The following is a 7,904-nucleotide window of genomic DNA, read 5'->3' on the forward strand; positions in this document are numbered from 1 at the left end:
GGTGACACCAACCGGTACTAAAGGACTCCCTGCCCCTGAAACTGGCTCGTGCCACGTGGTTGCTCTTTAGCACCGGTTCATGCTGAACCGGTACTAAAGGGGGGACCTTTAGTGCCTACATTTTAGCACCGGTTACCAAACCGGCACTAAAGGGCCTTACGAACCGGTGCTATTGCTCGGTTCTGCACTAGTGAATTTACATAGTTTGTCTCGAGATAAAGCTAATATGCAAAGTAAATAAAAAATGAAGGGAGTTATATGAATTGTCATATTATATCTCGGTTCAAATTTCATTTTAGGTGAGTATGGAGTAATAAAATTTGGGATTGACTTGAAGCAATATTGCCGCAATGGTGTGTTGATGCTAATGGAGGTATATGGTCGCTAGAGAAGTAAACAAAAATGATTTAGACTGGAGACTTAATTAAGATGGATCACTAATTCCTCTTTCTTATTTTTCATCAGTTAATGCTATTTTGTTCTATATTTATTTAAACATGGCCAAGTTATGTTTAAAATAGGAGAAACATTTACATATTTTGTATGTCAACAAGAGTTGTTTCATAATACATAGAATAAAGACGCATGGCATGAGTGGCTCACTATCTAAAAAAAAGATTTGTTGCATAATACATAGAATAAAGACGGCAATTTTAATGGATATATATTATATAAATACACTCCAAATTTATATACCAACTCCAAAAAAATGCTTACCATTAAAAATCACTAAAACAAAAATTAATATGTCAATCTTGCACAAAGTTAGCAATTTACCTTCTTTTGCGACAAGCAAATTTACCTACGCCTACACAAAAAAATATGAGAACTCTTAAATCTATGTTTTTAAGAAAAATGATAACAAAGCAATATGATAAAAATGCCAGAAAAATGATTCAATTATAATTGGCAGGACACGACTGCATAAAAAATACAGTTAAGTTAGAGATTAATGCACAATATATATTTATATGTCAACAGAAAACCAAATATATTTTTCTTTAGACAAATCAACAGATATGTTCCTATTATTAAATTTTATAAAATCCTAGCCCGAGCATCGAGCTGGCCACTTTGCTAGTTTAGATAACCAATTTGTTCTTAATATATAGTATTAGTACATAAAAGATAGGATTTTCACTAATTTTGGAACGGAAGAAGTACATAAATATAGCACAATGAACAGACGCAGATGTTTGGTTCCTAGGTGCATCTACACTCTATATGAAAAAAAAATCAACAAAGACTCAAAAAATCTGAAAATATTTTTGAAATAAATTTGAGCTTCCATTGTACTTGTTAGAAAAATTCAAAAAAAAATCTACCTTTGACTTCTTTTCAAAATTAGTGTGAATAGTGATCTATAATAGAAACTAAATTTTGTCTTTTTGCCCTGTAGTCAATGTCGTTCGTTTCATGAAAATTTATATACTAGTGCAATCAGCCAAAAGATACTCTAGAGAAGAGATGCTAAAAGGTAAAATGGTGGTCATGGACTATGGTGAGGGTCCTAAGCTGAGTCTGCCGGCCCAAGTGCTTCCATGGCCTGCACCCACTAGTGGTGTAATGGCACTCTCCGTTGATGGTTCATTCCGAGAGGAAGATGGTACGGCGGCGACCGGGATGATTCTATGAAGGCACGATGGCTCGGTTATTTTTTCGTCGTACCGTTACCTATTTAACTGCAATGATGCTTTTGAGGTGGAGATCCACGATTTGATGATTGGTATGGCGCTTGCTCGACTACATATGGAACTACCGATTATGGTGCAATCTGACTCATCAACTGCTTTATCTTGTCTTTCTAATTCTAGCTTAGATCATTCGGCTTTTGGTCATTTAGTAGCTGAAATGAAGTCTTTAATGATCGATAGAGTGTTTATTCCATAAAAATTGCATAGGTCTCAGAATAGTGTTGTAGATTGCCTGACAAGGTATAGTCGCTCTGAGCGAGCCACGGCCGTGTGGCTCGGTAGAGGTCCCCCATGTATTGAGGAACTCTTGCCGAAGGATTGTAGCTCTATCATAATGGAATAAACTAATATTTATCTCGCAAAAAGAAAGTTCCCCATATATGGTGTATACACAACCAGGTTCCAAAGTGTATTTCCCCACGATGAACACAATATATTATTAACTTTTGCGGGTAACACACTATATTAGATACAACTTAGCATGAAAGCGTCTCACCAAAAGACATGAGGCCGTCAAAAACGAAACGATGGTCAGCCACGTGATTGTTGGGTCAGCAATAACGGAGGCAGAAATCACAGATTTGACCTGAGGCAGAAATCAAATCACAAACTGACCTGTTCAGGAAAAAATTTCACTCTGCTGACCCTTTGGTGTGGCGCCCGACAGCTGGGCGCCGCATCCTACTGTGCAGCGCCTTTTCCTTAGGCGTCGCACATCCTGCCAGCGTGGCAGCCCTGGTCCAGTTGCGGTCCCACACGCACCTATGCAGCGCCTAAGAGCTAGGTGCCACACTTTGACGTGCAGCGCCTAGCCCTTGGGCGCTGCACAGTGACTTAAGCGCGGCCGCCCCAGCCCAACCAGGCAGTTCTTCATCTCTCCGCTCTCTGGACAGAGAGCAGCGGCGGCGGCGCCGCCCCCATCTAATCCCCCCACATCCCTCTCAGATCTGAAGATTTGATCCGTGGATCCGATCCCCAATCCATCCTACTAGGTAAACTCTTCCCTTCTCTTTCTTTTGCTCCGTAAATTTGTTGCCATTCTAGAGATTTGTCCATGATTTGATGGAACCCTTGATTTGTTTGGTTTGCTCGATTTAGGATGTGTATTCATATTGGTAGTACCGTAGTGTTATTTATTAGTTCACAATATATGATTCTTGTTGTTAAAACCCTAGATTGTTTAGTTTTTTTAGATATATATGAGATGCCTATTTTTATAGATAACTATGAGATGTTGATTTTTGTAGACATATATGAGAAGTTTGTTTAGATATATATTAGATGTTCAGTTTATTTCAAATATTAGATGTTGAGTTTATTTGAAATATTAGATGTTTAGTTTATTTGAACACATATGACATATTCATTGTGTGAGAAGGAGATGTTGAGATTCTTGTAGTTGAACACATGTTATATGTTTAGTGTATACCGATATTTGAGATGAAGATGAACTTTTATATATTTATTGTTTGAAATTGTAAGGATGGTTTGGCTTCTGGACGATGTCTACGACGTGCAACACCGGGCCTACATGATGCGCGAGAAGGATAAGGTAATAATGAGTAATCTAAATATTTTGCAAATTTGCCTTTAGTTGAAATTTACATGCCCTAAGATTTGTCATTACTTATTTTTTGCAGAAGTTTGAACCTCTGAAGATTCGGTATCACGGGGTCTCTGGTCCTGCCATGCCTTACGATGAGCGGTACACACCGTACATCAAGCAGGCAGGACTACTCCCGTGGATTCTGTTGGTCAGCCGGTCCACGCCGAATCTGAACGCTCCAAAAGTACATTGCCGAGTTGGACACGATTACGCCTGAGCAGGTAAGGAGGTCATTACTTTAGTCCTTTCTCATGCTTGCTTGAAAAATAGTTATCAAATTTGCATTGTTGCCCTGTTTCATAGGTGGAATGGCAGCCATATGGCGCGGGTGAGAGCTTGGGGTACACCGCGGAGTTCCGCCTCAACCCGATGTGCTTGCGGGATAAGGATCTCTGGCTTATGCGGTGCCCACTGATATGCAACTGGGCGGTTGAGTTTCATTTGCCGCATCGCGTGTATCGTCAGTTTGGTCTTTTCCAGCCTCACCCGCCGGATTGGGTGGACACGGATAAAGCACTTCATAGGTAAGAGAGCATGTGTGCGTATTGTCTAATCATCGGGACTCCTTTTGATTGTGCTAATGTTTGGTTTTATACCACGCAGGTTGGACAGGAGAAGGCAACGGAAGATAAAGGACTGGGCCAAGCATCATTCTGCGTATGTTACCCGCTTCCAGCTTTGTGTGGAGCAAGCTCGTAGCACTGCACGCGCCCCGCTTCGTGAGCACAACTCACTTGCTTTTGATAACTACGTACGATGGTTTATTGGAACTACTCGAGTTGAGATATGCCCGCCGGCATATAATGAGGATATTCTTGAAGAACCCGTAAACTTTGAGGATCTAGCAAAGGGGAAGTACAACAGAGATGTCAGGCTAGGGCAAGGAGTCCCTGCTGTTGGCTTGCATCACATCCACAATACTTACAATGACTACAGCATCACAACAATTTGAACAAACACAAATTTTAAGCCGACGAGTTCATAACTTAAGACAATTCAAACATTACTACGACATTTGGTTGGACAGCCTGTAAGCAATGAACTCGGACGCCCAAGAGCTAGGCGCTGCACATTACAGGTGTGTGGCGCCTAGCTCTTAGGCGCTGCACAGGTGCGTGTGGGGCCGCAACTGGACCAGGGCTGCCACGCTGGCAGGATGTGCGACGCCTAAGGGAAGGGCGCTGCAGAGTAGGGTGCGGCGCCCGGCTGTCGGGCGCCACACCAAAGGGTCAGCAGAGTGAAATTTTTTCGTGACCAGATCAGTTTGTGATTTGATTTCTGCCTGAGGTCAGATCAGTGATTTCTGCCAATAACGGAACCTCTTTAGTCAAATCGATAGATGGGAGGGAGGACTGGCAGCACACTTTCGCCGCTCAAGCCAATTCATGATCACACCAGCCATGCACGAAGCGTATAACTGATTTTGGTTATTAATATGCCGGGATCACCACGAGCGTTGACATTCCTGAGAATTCGCCGGCAAAGGGAGGTGCTCCCCAATGTCACTCATGACCATTGCCACTTCCGTAGCCCTTGCTTTGTGCTTCGCCCCTGCTCCGTTTGTGGCGGCGACAGTCTCGGCACGGCGTCAGCTGCGAGGCAGCGACACGCTGGTATCGGCACAGCGCAAGTTCGAGCTCGGCCTCTTCAGCCCCGCTGGCAGCTCCGACGGCAGGTTCTACCTCGGAATATGGTACAAGAACATCCCCGGTCAGACCGTCATCTGGGTCGGCAACCGCGCGACCCCCCTGTCCGGCGTCGCCTCCGCCGAGCTCCGGGTGTCCGCCGACGATGGCAACATCGAGCTCGTCGGTCCCACCAGCGCCTCGGCCTCGCCGGTCGTCGTGTGGTCTTCGAACCTCTCGTCTTCATCCTTGTCGTCGCCGGGCTCCAACACAGCGGAGATCCGCGACGACGGCAATCTGGTCCTTGTCGACGGCGGCAACTCCTCCAACGTGCTGTGGCAGAGCTTCGACCACCCGACGGACACACACGTGCCAGGGGCGTGGATCGGCGAGAACAAGCTCACCAGCGAGTACCAGACGCTGACGTCGTGGCGGAATTCCCAAGACCCCGCGCCGGGGATGTTCACCGACATGATAGACCCCAACGGCACCAGCGAGTTCTTCTACATGTGGAACCGTTCCCGTGCGTACTGGCGGAGCGGCGTCTGGACGGGGCAAGTCTTCGAGAGGCTGCCAGACGCGACGAGGAGCATCACGTCGTACGAGGAGACGTCGGCGTACCGGCGTCTCACCAACGTCATCACGGACAACACGACCATCACGCGCTTGGTGCTCGATCTAACCGGACAAGCGAAGCTGTACATCTGGGTGCCCGCGAGACAGAGCTGGCGCTCACCATGCAGTGTGAAGTGTACGCGCTCTGCGGCGTGTTCAGCATCTGTGAACAGAGGAGCCAACTGCCATGCCGGTGCCCGCCCGGGTTCGCTCCGGTGTCGGAGGAGGACTGGACACTCAACGACTGGAGCGGTGGCTGTCGCCGGAGCTCGCCGCTCACATGCGCGCACAACGGGTCGACGAATGACGGGTTCTTAGCTCTGCCGGACATGAAGCTCCCCGACGAGTCCCTCGCCGTGGCCGTTGCCCAGAGCAAAGTAGAGTGCGAATTAACTTGCCAAAGGAACTGCTCTTGCCAGGCTTACGCCTTCTCCGCCGGGGCGGGGGATGCACCGTTTGGCACGGGGAGATCCGCAACCTTGAGCATCTCTATGCGGATTCCGGCGTCTCTGGGTTAGACCTCCATCTCCGACTTTCAGAAGCAGGATTGCAAGTTCTACATGGCTCAAACAGGAAAAAACGAGGGAGAAAGTTATGGTTTGTTCTTGGCATCCCGTTGGCCGGCGTTGCAGCATTAAGCGTGTTGGTGATACTGGCCTGGAGGATTCTCCTTGCTCGGAGGAGACGACTAGCCAGCATGGAAAACGAGAAGGGGTCCTCCTTGGCCGTGTACAGTTACGGCGACCTCCGTGCCGCCACGAAGAACTTCTCAGAGCGGCTGGGCGGCGGCAGCTTCGGCTCGGTGTACCGCGGTGTCCTGAAGCGGCATAAAGGAGACAACGCAATCCAGGTCCATGTGGCAGTGAAGAAGCTGGAAAGTCTTGGTGGGAGGCAGGGCGACAAGCAGTTCTGGGCCGAGGTGAGCACGTTGGGACTCATCCAGCACGTGAACCTTGTCCGTCTCCTCGGGTTCTGCTCATCCGGCGTCGAGAAGATGCTCGTTTACGAGTACATGCCCAGAGGCTCCCTCGACCGCTACCTCTTCGGCAGCGGCGTGAGCCCGAGCTAGCGCGAACGGTACAACATCATGGTCGGCGTGGCGAGAGGGCTGGCCTACCTGCACCACGGTTGTCACGAGTGCATCATACACTGCGACATTAAGCCGGAGAACATCCTACTGGACGGGAACATGTCCCCAAGAATCGCCGACTTCGGGATGGCGAAGCTGGTGGGGAGGGACTTCAGCCACGCGCTGACGACAATGCGGGGCACCATCGGGTATCTGGCGCCGGAGTGGATCTCCGGGCAGCCCATCAGTGCCAAGGCCGATGTGTACAGCTTAGGAATGGTGCTCTTTGAGCTCATCTCGGGACGACGAAACTCTGAGGGGTATAGCATGGTGGAGGCGGCAAGGAGCGGGAGCAGTGATTCATGGACCTTCTTCCCCGTGTGGGCTGCCGGCAAGGTCGTCCAAGGGGAGGTGGGCGCCGTGGCAGACCCACGGCTGCGCGGCAACGTGAAGCCCGAGGAGCTAGAGCGGGCGTGCTGGGTGGCGTGCTGGTGCATTCAGGACCAGGAGGCACAGCGGCCGAGCATGGCGCAGGTCGTGCAGGGGCTGGAGGGCGCCATCCAGGTCCACGCGCCGCCGGTGCCGCAGGCTCTGCAGCACCTTCTCACGTCCACCTAATCCACCCGGCGCGGCTGGGCCAATCTTCTTACACATCGTTCAAGTCGTGAGAAAGGACGTGTGCCGACCTAAATTACCCATTCGGACTAGGTGTTCAAGTCACCGTCACGTACTATATACTGACAACAGCTTAATTTTGCGTTGGGAGAGCTGCATGCGTTTATTAAAGAGGGAGGAAAGTAAGCACGACCAGTTCAACAACTACAAGTCCAACAAATCAAAGCTAAAATAACAAGACAAGACACGAAAGTTCGACATGATGACCACCAGTAACAAGGAGCTAAACGACGATCAGATAGTCCTAGGCTAGCCATTTCACGTTCTTGATTTCATCAATGACATTTTGCGATGGTGTGAAAGGATTGTTAAACGCCCTTTCGTTCCTCTCACGTTAAATGCTCCAACTGATCAACATGAGATAGTAGTTTCGTGCGGTAAGCGTTTTTTTAAACTGAAAGATATTTTTTGGAGATCACGAAACCATTCTCAAGATACTGAGTATATGGCTAAGCTCGCCACTCACGTCGCATCAATCGTCTAGGCAGGACCGTAGGAGTGAATAGAGTCCAGAAGAAAGTGAATAGATTGCACCAATGGTCACTCAAGTTTACCGTCTTCTTGACTTTTGCCATTGTACTTAGAAAAGTATAAATACGTTCATTAAGATTTATCAACAT

The 7,904-nt window shown here is 48.1% G+C and overlaps 1 pseudogene; it reads left to right on the top strand.

The window, feature by feature from the left end:
• The first annotated feature begins 4,799 nt into the window (after positions 1-4,799).
• Positions 4,800-7,294, top strand: LOC119328779 (annotated as a pseudogene).
• Positions 7,295-7,904: the final 610 nt, after the last annotated feature.

Source organism: Triticum dicoccoides, chromosome 7A (assembly GCF_002162155.2).
Source record: "Triticum dicoccoides isolate Atlit2015 ecotype Zavitan chromosome 7A, WEW_v2.0, whole genome shotgun sequence".
Classification (NCBI taxonomy): Eukaryota; Viridiplantae; Streptophyta; class Magnoliopsida; order Poales; family Poaceae; genus Triticum; species Triticum dicoccoides.